Source organism: Canis lupus, chromosome 13, assembly GCF_048164855.1.
Source record: "Canis lupus baileyi chromosome 13, mCanLup2.hap1, whole genome shotgun sequence".
NCBI classification, from domain to species: domain Eukaryota; kingdom Metazoa; phylum Chordata; class Mammalia; order Carnivora; family Canidae; genus Canis; species Canis lupus.
Window position 1 is genome coordinate 44,526,282 of NC_132850.1, and position 14,738 is coordinate 44,541,019.

Genomic DNA, 14,738 nt, shown 5'->3' on the forward strand with positions numbered 1-14,738 from the left:
AGGTGACACTTGCGTACTTCCCTTCTTACAGCTTGGCCCTGTTCCTCTGGTTTGTTTCCAGCCGCTGGCAAGCAGGGCTCCAATTTTACACCTTCCTTAATGCCCAGAATAACCCTTTGCACGTGGTGACTAAGAAATAAATGCATAGCACTGATAATGACATGTTTTGGAGTGTGCTTAATGAACTGCTGAGGAGATCCACATCATAGCCTACCCTATCCATACAGCAAAGAAACCAACATGTCATAACTTCCCCATGAATAAACGGTGAGGGAAGAAAAGAAAATGGGTCACTATGAGAAGTAGTACACCAATAAATGGATACATCAGGCAGGTGAGAACACTAGGAAGTAATTTTTTAAAACGATGCAGGATATAACCGACCCTCTAGGCATGTATTTCACACAGTTTATAGTTTTCAAACATTTATGACTTGTGCATCAAAAATTCATGGCGGCAATCTATTTTCACCAGGAGACTGAAGTTGAGGTTTAAAGGATAAGCCATCTTTACATTCTGCTGGAGAACAAAGTCCCAATCATTGTTTCCTCTTATGCTCCTGACGTGAAACGCATCGCCCATTGTTGACTTGTACATTTATAGAAGTCTCCCAGCACTACCTAGGATAAACAGAATAGGAAAGGAAAGATTCTTAAAATCAAAAGAAAAGCAGCCAAAATGGCAAGTAAATTATCTTTTGTGGTGATAGGGTTGGGAGAGAAAGGGGATATGTTTGTGCAAAGCAACCACAAAGTGCCATCGGAGCTATTGATGGATAAGCTGTTTCTGAAACCTCTGCTTTTTAAAGAACCGTATCAGCAGCACCAAGCAGCTCATTTGCTGCAGATTTGTCTTTAAACTGTTTTGCATAAAATGCTGATAAGTACAACTTAATTTGAGAGAGAAACTATATACATTTTTCATTTAAACACAGAGCAAATGGGAAACCACAGGACATATACAACTGTGGGAGCAGGAGATGAATATGCTTAGGAGAAGGCAAACAAAGATGCTGGATGGGTAAAACAAAATCCTAGGCAGAGCACAAAGTCAGAGAAAAAAAAAATGACCATTGTGAGTGGAGGTGAATTCCTGCTAAAAACTCAGGCCGTTGCTCTTTTTTCTCCCACAAAGGAGCATTTCTGCTTAAAGATCCTAAGAATTTCTAAACCGAAATTATACAGTATCAACTAACAGCTTCCTCTCTGGCCAGTGTATTTTTATGAAGCCCCAGACTAGAATTGGAAAAATTAATTAACTGATATAGATCATTGTGTCTTTAATAAAGCAAGCAGTGATGTCATATTCTGAACACGGTTAGATACAGAAAACCAGCATCAACTCTTGGGATGAATAAGGGTCATGTAGCCCCAAAGCATCATTTGTAATATCAGGGAATACTGCAGAGCCACATTTCTTAAATTATGTCACACAAAACATTAGTAGTATCGAATGTTAGCAGGTGATAATGCCAAATTAATGGTTCTGTAGTCAAATCCCTCACTCTCTTGCTAATAAAGAAGCACATATATACAGATACACATAAGAAACATGATCAATGCAGAAATGTTTACAACATGTGTTGATTAATTTTTCAGGCTATGTCCTAAGATTGATCATAGTTCTCCATCCTACTTCTACTTCTATATCCAGAGGTGTCCAAGGGAACACATGTTTAGAAAAACTACACAAATATATACAATATATGTAATATATAAATAATATACTTGGTAAATAATTTAGAGAACTTCTGTACTATATCCCTTATTTTAAGAATCACAATATACATTAAAGACTTCCAAATGTCCAATAGCAGAAAAACCCTGTTTAACCCAAGACTGCTAAGATTTAGCTAATCAAGAGTCTTTTCTTTTCTTTTTTTATATGTAATATTTATCAATAACTCATGGAAGACAGAACTTACTTTGCAGTATACTGGTTTAGGAAAACATTTATTAACATAAATGAAAAAAATGTAAAAGAAAAATGTCACTGTATACACGATGATCCTATTTTTGTAGATAATTACATACTTGTTTTTCTATTTTTCCATAACATATATTTTTGTTAGAAAAAATATGCTATTGATAACATTTTTTAGATGCTTCATATTATTTTATTTGGCATGGGGGAAAAGTATATAGAGTATGACCCATTTTCTAAAGTTTCCAAGCTTTCAAATCTCTATAACTGGAGCCAAACACCTTCAGTGAGTGACGGCCTAGTCTTGCTATGCTGGGTGTTGAATGTTGAATATTGAATGTCATGGGAAGTGCCCCAGGCTCCTATTTCTACTCCTAATTGGTGCACCTGAAAAATAACCATTGAACTGAGCTTTGAATCGCCCTGCATAATTAGAATAGTATATAACAAGGAGGCCAAATGTAAAGACGAAATATTCCCATGCTTTTTCCCCAAACACTAACTTAGGCACCTGACCAAATACTATTCAATTTCATCTGAATGTCTCTTTCCTGCTTGACTGAACAAAAGGCCCGGGTTTCTCCCCAACTTGGGCAGATGGGCAAAGGGGAGTTGAGCAGCAAGCACTCACCCCACCAGAAGCAGCTGGACTAGAGGGAGAGAGGAGGCACGCCTGGGTGGCTCCGTGGTTGAGCTCTTTGGCTCAGGGTGTTATCCTGGGGTCCTGGGATCAAGTCCCAAATTAGGTTCCCCACATGGAGCCTGCTTCTCCCTCTGCCGGTGTCTCTGCCTCTCTCTGTCTTTCGTGAATAAATAAATAAAATCTTTTTTAAAGAGAGGGAGAGAGAGAGGGAGAGAGAGAGAGAGAGAGAGAGAGAGAGAGAGAGGAGGTACATGGCTCTTCATTCCCCATAAGCCTCCTGTTTTAAGGAAAATAGAACTTACAGAAAGTTTGCTATAGCAAAGAAGTCTACTGTATATGAAAATGTGCTATGTGTACATTTTGCTGTAGCAGAGAAGGAGCTGTGGGGAGTGACAAAGAGGATGGGGGGGATACAGCTTCTGCCTTGAAGGTGCTTATAATCAAATGCTTAGTGCAAGAGAAAGGTAGGTAGTGGGATTCATACATTTCAGCTCTACTGGGACGCAGCTCTAAATTATGCACAGTCAGGGAGGTGGGAAGGATTAGAGAGCTGGACAACATGTAGTGTACAGCATTGATTGATCTGGCAAGACGGGGTAAATAAACCAACCAAGAAGTATGTGTGTGTGTGTCTGTGTTACTCACGAGGCTTGCCACAAGACGTGTATGCGCAGGCCCATGCCCTGGGGAGCAGGCTTTTTTTCTGATTGGTTAGATGGCATCCCTAGAGGAAACATACATACGTACATACATACACTTTGTAATTTGGTTCTAAATAAAGGGATAGAGCCTGGCACTGAGCCTGGAAAATAGGTACTTACTACTTGTTTATTGAATTTAATCAGACCTGTAAGCAGTCAGAGGGCTAGACAGGAGACCACTGCGGTAACACAGGAAATGAGGATTCCTAAGAACCAGAGTTTCTGGTGAGACTGCTTGAAGAGAGAGAAGACTTGAATGAGGTTAACTTACAAGTCTATTTCTAGGTTTGTCCTACAGCTATCATGACACTATCACTTCAGAAAAATTGCTAGGATTTGAGGATAGACTCAGTGTGAAGGACTGAAAAAAGCTTATACATGGTTCATTGCACACAATTCATTTATTCTGAAAATCTGCTAGGGCATTCGGCCACTGTAAGAGATACGTCATGGTGACTCCATCCCTTTTGTAGTATAGTTGACACACAATGTTACATTTGTTTCAGGTGTGTAACGTATGATTCAACTTCTATGTTATGCCATGCTCCCCACGAATGTAGCTGCCATCTGTTACCCTCTGTATCATCTGTGCAATGCTGTTACACTATCATTGACGATACCTTTTATTCCCAGGAATTACTCCTTCCATAATTCTACCTATTTTTGTAATCAAAAGACATGTAAAGTGTTTCACTACTTGCTATGTTTTAAACCATTAATTCTAATGCAATACAACTGTGTGTGTGTGTGTGTGTGTGTGTGTGTGCAAGCACACATCTGGCAACTTGGGAATTCCTGTCCAATATCTGGAATCCAGCAAAACCAAAAAGCATTCATATGGACTTAAAAAACAATAATCTGAACAGACAAGAAGATCCTCACTGCACTGACATCATCTTAACAGGGAGAGGGAAAGGAGGACATGGCTGAAACTTCTGCTGGAGTTTCAAGTGATCTGCATCTGACATGGGAAGTGAGCCTTCTCAAAATGAATCCCCCTCTTCTGGTGCTCACAGAGCATACTGCTCTTGAGCCCAACCCCAGGACAGCCCTGTTTGCGTTGTCAAGTCTTGTATGCATTTGCCTATTGCTTAAATATGAATGTTCTATTCTTGGCTGTTGATGGCAAAGGCCATGTTGCATGCACATCAGACATGAGCAGAAGAAATCCTTGCTTAATATGTGACTCACATGTCTCCCTTCATCACAGGCAGAGCCACAGATATTTCCAAACCACAAAACAAAACTCATTTATATCTCTGCCTATAGAAGCTATAAATACTTCAATTCTGTGCATTTGTACAATATTAGGCATAGCTGAGAGTGTTTGTTCTTTCACACATCTGTCCTCCCTGCTTGTCTGGGGAAGCAGCCCCCGAAGAGTATGATGCTATGCATTTCAGTTACTGCCAGCACAATGCCAAAGTATATGGACATGTCTTTTTGTTGCTTTATTGCTTAGAGTGGAGTTCTGACGTGTATTCTGAACAAGGCTTTGTGTGAGTTAAGTTACCAACTAATAATCCAGTACTAAAATCTCAAAGAAAAATGTGTAGGTTGGAGGGGTGGGGGGAAAAAAAGTTGCTTCTCTTTTATAGTATATTTGTCTTAATTAGATTAAGAAACTGCCCATCTTCTCTTTCAACCTGGAAATTTTGAAAAAAAAAGAACAATACAGGACCTTCTAGCTCCAGGATGATTTCAATAGCTTCACCATTCATTTATTTTCCTAAAGGCATTTTGTCCCTGAAATAATTATTCCAGATAAGAAAATTCCCTATCACAACTATGTGAAATCAGACCCAGAGAACACATTCGGGCAGTGTTTCTTGCCGAAAGAGTGGTACTCAGTATCGGGACTTGTTTTTCTCCCAAAGACAGATACCACCAATGTTAGACTGCATTCGCAATGGAAATCATCATTTGGGCACTGAATCCAGCCACAGAGGATTTGGCAAAAAGGCTGTAACCTCTTCTCTCTCCTAACCAGTGAGAATCCCACCACAGTTTTCCATCCGTTGGTGACCTCCATCCTGGATTACCTCAATGCCCTTTGCTTAGGGCTATGGTTAAAGACCTCCCAGAAGCTCCAGCTGTTGGTACAGAATGCATCAGTTGTCTAGTTGTTAACGGTCATAGGCTGACATGACTGAAGTGTCTCTGCCTCCCCAGGGCCCATCTGGCTTAGGTTGGTGGTCTCATGCCCTTTCATCAGCCTGAGTCACTGAGCTTTTTAAGAAATGTATTGGGACTGTTGATATTTTGCAACTTTTGAATCTCCATGTAAATTCACCACTTCTAGGCAAGGAAGTGGATTGGATACAAGTACAAGGTAGGAAACACCCTTGAGAATGGATACCTGTAAATGGAAGTTTTGGTGAGTTCCCTCAGCTTCCACAATAAAGTAGGTAGCAGTAAGATGGCATGACTCTTCGTGACACGGTGCCATGAGGTACACACACTTGCTGGCTGGACGCCACAGACAAGTTGGTCTGCCTATTCAGCTCTTACCATCACAGAAACTAATTATGATTTTGAAGAAAATGAATATGAAATAGCAATTTTCAGTAGAGAATACCTACAATCTGATTCTTCTGCCTCCAGTCTTTAATGAAATCCAAGATTATTGGCTAGTATTCTGGGTCTGTTGACTAAGGAAATATGATTTAAAAATAATAAGGCCAAATGTCATTGTCCTTAAATGCTTCACTTCCAAAAGTTTCCTTCTGTGTAACACTTACCTGGAAATCAGAAACAGGAATCCGCGTACCAATTATACGGAAGGCTCTGATGTACCCAGTGGTTATCTGAGCTCATATTAGTGCAGTATTTTTGGTTTGGACTAGGCAAGCATTATTTAAAACTGGGCAATAGAAAACAACTTAAAAATATTGAGAATAACTGAAATAACATTGTAGATATAAAATACGAAGGTATACTAAATAGGTCAGGCATGTGATACAGTGGTAACTTCTGTTCACTCAGAAGAATCAGTTAGGGACACCTGGGTGGCTCAGTGGTTGAGTGTCTGCCTTTGGCTCAGGGCGTGATCCCAGAGTCCTGAAATCAAGTCCCACATCAGGCTGCCTGCATGGAGCCTGCTTCTCCCTCTGCCTGTGTCTCTGCCTCTCTCTTTGTGTCTCTCATAAATAAATAAATAAAATCTTTAAAACATAAAAATAAAAATGAAGAATCAGTTATGATTGCTGATAGCAAAACTTGAGTTGGGCTCAAGGAAGATAATCCATGCACCAAATGGGATGTCCCATGAAAGTGGGACAATCAGCATCCATTTCAGTGGCAAAATATTCTAATGAGTAGGCGGAATGACCTGCACAGGTATAAGCATGAAATCATCCACTATCCAAAGGAGAAAGATGGCAGATAATCAAGCATTTTAAGTAAATGCTCATAAGTTGAGAAAGTTAGCTGACAGGAAAAATAGAATTAGCTTGATTTGTAGAACCAATTCCCAGAAATAATGCCATTTTATACTACTCAGTGTATTAAAGTCACTGTAAGCATTATTACCATCCATATTTCAGATATTCCCAGGCAAGTGACTGTTAAAAAAGGTCAGCATATTCAATGAAAATAATTATCTTAGAAAATGCATGTCAGAATATAGGGATAGAGATACTGTACACATGTCACAGGACCTTGAAATACACGTCTCCCTAGAAAGAGGCTGGAGCTTCAGTCTTGACTCCTCATTATACCCCCTTCACAACACCAGTTACCTTCATACTGATCCCCACACTAGCTGAGGTAGTTACCAGTGACAGGGCCACAGGTCTGTCTGTGCATTTACTGCAAGTGTAATGACTCTGCCAATGGCTTCAGCATTCTGCCCATGGGCAGCGGCACATTGCCTTACATCATATTGGAGTCAATTTCCCTTCATATTTACTTCTAGCCCTTAAAGACCCTTTGGATCCAGCACCCTAAGAACAAACATACCTTTGGTTCTTCTAGTCCCAAAAGTCACCATCCTTCAGAGTCAAGGAAGTTACTTCTGACATTCCACAATGTCTGATGCTTCTAAAGGCCAGTGCAGTGACCAAAATACTGTGTTGAAGTATTTTGCTAGTCTGTGGCAAAACACAGAAAGGAAACAGAGGGCAAGGTAGTGATTTGGTTTTTTTTTTTTTTTCCCTAAACTTAAGGTAGACTCTATAGAAGCTATCTAGGGGCGTCAGGTGGCTCAGTCAGTTAAGAGTCTGACTCTTGTTTTCTGCTCAGATAGTGACCTCAGGGCGCTGGGATTGAGCCCCATGTCTGGCTCCAGGCTCAGTAGGGAGTCTGTCTCCCTCTCCCACTGCCCCTCCCCGTGCATGCTCTCTCTCTCTTATATAAATAATTTTTTAAAAGGTTATCTGTAGGCTAACTTTATGTATTTCTAAGAACCTTTCCACTTTTTGGTGTTCTTTCTTCTAAAAAAATGATGGCAATGAACCTATGGCAAGTTTTCCCTTATATCCTTACTTTGTGAAATACAAAGATGAAAATCATGTTATTCCCTTCCCTTCCTCCCTTCTTTCCTCTCTCCTTTCCTTCTTCATCTTTCTTTCACTCTCACATTAGTTTGCTTATTCATTCTTTGCTATTTTACAGTTTTGTGAAATTCAACCATGCAGAAAACATAGTGTCATGGACTCCCACTGGTCACCAAGACAGACTGTCATGTCCTCCTTGTACTGATCATGCAGCTCTTTTTAAACCTCCTGAAATCTATCCCTGCACATTCTTAGTATGCAGCTCTCTATTTTCCTTGAAGGACCTGTGGTAGATCCAGAAAGAAGTGAGGAGGGGCTAGAAAGGAAGAAAAGAAACATGAAAAGACAAGACCAGAGATACTCTGTTATCGTGGTTTCCCATGTTTTCCATGTGTCCCCTCAATCAGGCTCATCTTTGCTGCTATTTACAGCTGACTGAGAGAAACATCTCCTTCATTTGCTCCAAGTTTGGGTTGAACATGTACCACTTGAGTAAATTCAATGGATCCAGAGAGGCTGTGGGTCACTTTCTTTCACTCTAGGGAACTCCAGAGCGACTGGATCACTCCTGTGACACCTTCCCACTGACAGAACAAATCACATTGTCGAAGCACTGAGGGCATGTAAAGACCTGGGGCTCCTAGAGATAACCTGCCCTCCTCAAAATGCAAAAGCAGCAAATGAATAAGAAGGAGACCAAGGTCCCATCCCAGCCCTGCTCTCTCTGACCCTGTGATTTTGAGGGTGTCAGCTTGCAATTTAGGATCAGTTCTCATTTTCTACCTATAATAACTGAAGGTTCCAACCTGCCAGAAAGAGATGTCAGAATATGATGAACCATGCCTGGATCTGAAGGATGGGAGTACTCCCGAATCTGATTTAACCAGTACCCCTCAGATGGGCTCCTGAGGTGAAGTGCCACAAAACAATATTATTCATTTGAAATACAAGGGGCTAGCGACTAATATTCCAATTATTCATTAAAATTTCAGCTACAGACTAAAAAGAGAAATTCTGTCCATAGCAAGTAATATTTACCTCAAGACATCTGACACATTTCTATTTCCACTAATATCAGAAACAAGGTAAGAAGGTCCATTACTGCCCCACCATTTAGGATTATCTTGAAGTTTTAGCCAATACATTGAGATATTAAACATAAATAAGATACCTCACAAATGAAAAGGGGAGTGAAAATTAATCTTAATTTCTCATGATTGTGATTCTGCCTTTTTAAATAGCCAATATAAGGAACTGGCAAGCAATTAAAACTAATAAAAGAATTACAGCAAGAGGGTGTGAAAGTTAAAAAATATATGTAAAAAGTAATTATTTTAAAAATTATTAAGTTGTTAAAGAGATTATTTAGAAGATTAATAGCATGAGAAGGGAAGTGGGTAGACGTTGGTGGCTGGTGATTATTAGAGTTGCAGACAGATACCTGCCCTGTGAAGGAGACAAAGGAGCAAAGACAAAGAGCAGATGGTGTGGTTGGAAGGGTGGGGTGAAGGATGGGGTCTAGTTAAAGTGGAAGTCAAGGAATATAGAGGAAATAATCTGGTTACTCAGAGCCTTCAAATCGAGGCAGAAAAATTTAAACCTGATACAGAAAGACATAGAACACAAGACCTAACAGAGAAAAAAATACCAGTGGTGTAAGGGTTGATTCAAAGCCCATTGTTCTTCTACCTTTCCTCAATTTTCTGCTATTTTATAGTGAAGAATAGGTACTTCTCACAAATCTCCTCAGACTGTGTTTACTGCTTAAAATTGCATTCTTCCATAAATATTTGTTGGGGAGCAACCCCACACTTAGCATATAGCAGTAAAGTAGAAACATTGTCTTCTTAAAAGGGAAAAAAGTACCATGTCTCTAGATAAATGTTGTGACAATAGAAATTTTTCTTAAATAAAACTTTTGGTGGTCTAATATATATTTAGTCAAAATTTTGGTGAGATTTGTGTTGATTAATAAATGGATAACTAGATCAGTTGAAAATGAAAATCAATGGAGAGGTGCATTCAGTCAGTTCTCATTGTTAAAATCCTTATAAGAGGTGTAATAATTAATAATATAAAGATTCTACAGTCAAATAAATGGTACAAGAAAGGAAAGTCAAAGACAGATCCTGTTATGTGTAATAATGTTATATTATAAAGGCCACATTATAAATGAAATAAAAAAGAAAAGGCAAAGTTCGAATACAATCTATTAATCAAAAATTGATAATAAAAAAAAGGCAAAAATTGATAATAAAATTAGAGCTTTATCACAAACCATTCACTAAAATTCTTTTCAAGTGTGTTAAAGAGTTAACTGCATATATAAAACTATAAAAAAAGGAAATATAGGTTAGTTTTATGTGCTCTCTGGATGGAGGTCTTTCACGGCATAAAAATCAATGAAAGAATACAGAGAGTATGTACAGATTCAAATACATAATAAATCACTGCTTGTCAAAACTTACACATTAACTTTTTAAAAGAAAAAATCTAAGCAAATGGCCTAAATATTGATACTAATAATTAAGAAAATAGAAAACAAACAGAAGTAATATTTGCAGCATTTATGTTCTAATTGTGAAGCAGGCACTTACTTGATAAATCTAAAAGATGTGATCTGACACTGCTATCATCTGAATGCTTGTGTCCCCCAAAAATTCATACAATGAAATTCTAACCCTCAAGGATGATGGAATTAAGAGGTGGGGCCTTTGGGAGGTACTTAAAGTGATAAGGGTGGAGCACTAGTGAAGGGGATTAGTACCTTCACTAAAGAGGCTGCAGAGAGATCCTGGCTTCCTCCTCCATGAAAGGACCCAGCAAGAAGGCCCTCACCAGAGAACAGGATCACACTAGTGTCTAGATCTTGAACTTCCCAGCCTCCAGAACTGTGAGAACTAAATTTCTGCTGTTCATAAGCTACCCAGTCTGATATTTTGTTATAGTGGCCATAATGGACTCAGACAGACACACAGCCACAATAGCACACTAGGAGAGAAGCATTGGATTTTTTTTTTCATCTTTTTAATTAAAAAAAAAAAAAAAAAAAAACTCTTCAAAAAAATCCAGTGAAATAACACTAAAACTTCTATGTTTTAATGATGAGTTGTGTTCAGTAGACATTAATTCAATTTGGTACGCTTCCATCCCAACTGTCTGATACAATTTTCAATTCCTTCGTTGATTTTATTTTAAAGTGCTACTTTGCATCACCCTTGTCTCCTAATTTTAAGCTAAATTGGCCTCCTCAACAGCCCTATCTCAGGAACCCCAGAGCTGCTTCTTGCATCAAATCTTTTCTTCTGTAATTAGAAATGCTAACTCTCTTATTGAAAAATGTTTCCTATACACGCTTTCTCATCTAATAAGGTAAAAGATTACTTTTGCCTAAGTCTTTCCTGGAAGTACAAAGAAATCCACAAGGAGCTGACCATCTCCATGGCAGCACTATGGATTCCTCAGCTGCTTTTTCCAGTTTAAGGATCTGTCTTGACATGCTCATCACTCTCTGTTTCCTGCTTCAACCCCCTTCGCTGCATTTCCTGAATTCTAAGAAAAACATTACTTTTTACATTTTTGTACTTCTAAAACTGGAATTTTAAAAAAATATTTTAAGTAACCTATATACCTAACATGGGGCTCGAACTCACAACCGCAAGATCAAGAGTTGCACACTCTACCCACTGAGCCAGCCAGGCGCCCCTCTAAGACTGGGGTTCTAATTGAATTTGCCAAAATTTCCTAATTACCTTTCACCCGTTACCCTAATCGCAATGCAGAAGTCCTTTCAAATAAAGACAATAGATTATATTCAATATAAAACTTGTAAAATACAAAGCATCATTTAATGAATGACTGTTTTCTCAAAAAACGGATCTCTCCCCTACAAAAGAAATCTTTAAATTGAGATTTTTAAAGATGTTAATGTTTTTTCTTTATTTAGATTTTAAATAATCCCTTCAAATTTTTGGAAGGACGTATATTACAAAATATCGTCCCTGGCATTCTAATAAAAGCAATTCTGGATGATCTATAGAAACATTTAGGGATCCCTGGGTGGCGCAGCGGTTTGGCGCCTGCCTTTGGCCCAGGGCGCGATCCTGGAGACCCGGGATCGAATCCCACGTCGGGCTCCCGGTGCATGGAGCCTGCTTCTCCCTCCGCCTGTGTCTCTGCCTCTGTCTCTCTCTCTGTGACTATCATAAATAAATTAAAAAAAAAAAAAAAAAGAAACATTTAACTACTCAGAAGTTGGAAGAAACATTGTTTTGCAAGGAGACACCTGCTTTATTGAAAACAACTGGGCTGCTACTAGCGCATGCACTTATGGGGCAAAAATGACCGTGCTGGTTTTGATTGGTTCCCATTCTGCACCTGTCACTAAAAGCTCTGCATATCGCCCAGTTGTGTGTTGGTGGATGTTTAACAACTGGTTCTCTGGGGAAAAAAATGGGGGGAAGGTAGAGGCTCCCTTGATGTGTGGCATTTGCCAATTTCCTTGGTTTCCCATCACAGCTAATTTCAATCTAACAACATGGCGTCGCTGAACACCATGGGAAGACATGCAAGCACACAGGCTCCTGCTTGACTGTGGTGCATACCTGAATTGAGTTTCTTTTTTTAAATTTATTCATGAGAGACACACACAGAGAGAGAGGCAGAGACATAGAGAGAGAAGCAGGCTCCATGCACGGAGCCCGATGTGGGACTCAATCCCAGGACCCCGGGATCACCCCTGAGCCAAAGGCAGAGGCTCAACCACTGAGCCACCCGGGCATCCCCTAAATTGAATTCTTGAAAAAGAGAGTTGATAAGCTATGCGTGCCTAAAGAGACCCTCAGGCTGGTATCCAAACTTCTTGAAAGAGAAGAATTATGGTAGGAGATCAAGGATAGAAATTTGAGTGCAGAGGGGTAAGGGCCTGAGTCAGATGTTATACATCCTGTTGGGGAAAAAAAAATTGTTTACACATTTGCCTGGGGGGAAAATCGTGTAACTGTAGCTTACTAGCTTACTTATTGTACGTATTTGGGGTGGGGAGGCTACATAAGCATCCTTTCTATTTCATCTGTGAAATCTTTGGTAAGCTCTACATTGCTCCCTAGTGCTTTGGGATGAATTTTGTGTGGCAGTAGGGGTAGGGTGGGTGAGTATGAATTTAAAAATGTGGAGGCCTGCTTCAGGATTGGTGCAGAAATAAAATTTAGGTTGACTCTGGGGGTAACAAACTTGCATGTCAAAAGTAATTTCAGAGAGCAAAAAGTAGAAGTCAGGTGGACAGAAGGTTTCTAAGAAAGAAGAAACAGAGGGGGTTTTTTTTTGTTTGTTTTGGTTTTTTATTGCTAGGGAGTTTCAACTCACATGGCTGGCCATAGTTAATGGTAGAGAAAAGGCAGAGGAAGGGTAATGTAAAATACATGAATTGCATTAGGTTTCGGGACTACGTGGCTAAGCCACAATGTTATGACATCATTATCCAAGATCTCTATGTTCTCTTGATGCAAAACATGGATCCAATTTTGGTACAGTCTGATACAGCCTTCTAATCACATTAGGCCCTCAATTTTAAATATTTAAGACTCTCTCCTGGCTAGAACTTCATTAATTCTTTTCATTTTCTGAATCTTTTTCTCAGATTGTTACCTGAGAAAGTTTCATGGTAAAGTCATATGGACCCTGTGAATCAAGATGCATGCAAATACGATTTATTTATCACCATTTTGAATCAACTGGGAACAGAGTAGAGGGATTGACGGGATTTGTACCTAAGCATCTCTTTTGTTCAAGGATAGATCTGGAAATAGAACCAAGTCTTCAGACTTCTGCTTCTATGCTCTATGTTTTAAGACAGCATTTATCTGGCTAGGCTGCCAGCTCTCAGACGCACAGAGGCCCCAGAAAGAGAGAGAAGGGGTGTGGTTATACTCTAGTTTGAGAGACATTGGTCCTGTACATTGGTCCTCTCCTGAATAGAAGAGAGAAATGGGGAGGAGGACTGGACGAGGCTGTTGTCTGTGTGGTCCAAAGGCCTTTACTGCTGGAAGTGGGCCCTTCCGGCCACAGTTCTACCAGGAATCTTCTTTTCCCCTTATAGTAAAAACCCTGTTTATAAATATACATGCACCCACACACAAACATATACATCCCTCAAATGTCCAGAGCAGTTCTGTATCCACAGAGATAAATACAGAATAAAGAAGCATGACAGAGACAGATGGATATAGAAGTATTTTTAATTTTTTAAGAAAACATTTGCCCGCTTTGGGGAGAAACAGTTGTTCCTAAGGTTCTAAAGGAAAGGAAACCTGTACTTAGGCTAAACTTCCTCAGGATTAATTATTACTGTATTTGAAATCCAAATGACTTGACCCATCATTAGTGGATAAGTGTAGGCCAGGGAATAAATATCCACACTGTCCACAATAAGACAGGTATCCACACCAAGTTCAAAGGCCCCCGGACTTTACCACACACACATTTAGGCCATCTTTAGAGTTGTAATGATGACGAAAGGTTGGATGTATTCTGAAAGCCCAAGGAGGCAGCCAACACCACCTCAGGCTAATTAGCAGAAACCACAGGTATAACCAGCTGCTAGGCCATTCACGTAACCAATCCTTGAGCCAGATGCCACTTTTGGAAAAACATACCTCAGTACTCCTCATTGAAATTCCGTCTCTGGACTTATAAAGAGTGTACTGTGTGAGCAACACAGGCATGGCTTGGGGCAACTGGGGCCATTCTGTGAGATATAGTGAGAGGCTCTGCTCTGCTTTCCAAATGGCTACTCATTGTAAACAGCTTGTTCAGTGTGCCTGGGAACACAGCACAGACCCAGCCGGCGGGGATTTTATGCACGCCTATGATTCCAGTCTTGCTGTAGTCTGACTTGTGGAGGAGAGGGATCAGATGGGTATGAAATCTCATATGAAGTAAATGAATGAAGAAGTGTTTTATCAATAAAATTTCATT

At 39.7% G+C, this 14,738-nt stretch overlaps 1 long non-coding RNA gene across 1 annotated transcript in view; it reads right to left on the reverse strand.

The window, feature by feature from the left end:
• Positions 1–349: 349 nt before the first annotated feature.
• LOC140602223 (uncharacterized) overlaps positions 350–14,738 on the reverse strand; it is a 29,561-nt gene continuing 15,172 nt past the window's right edge. Inside the window, exons 2-3 of the long non-coding RNA XR_012005201.1 lie at positions 7,228–7,358; positions 350–620 (exon numbers count right to left, since the gene is read on the reverse strand). This is a non-coding gene — a long non-coding RNA (uncharacterized lncRNA). The remainder of the gene's footprint in view (positions 621–7,227; positions 7,359–14,738) is intronic.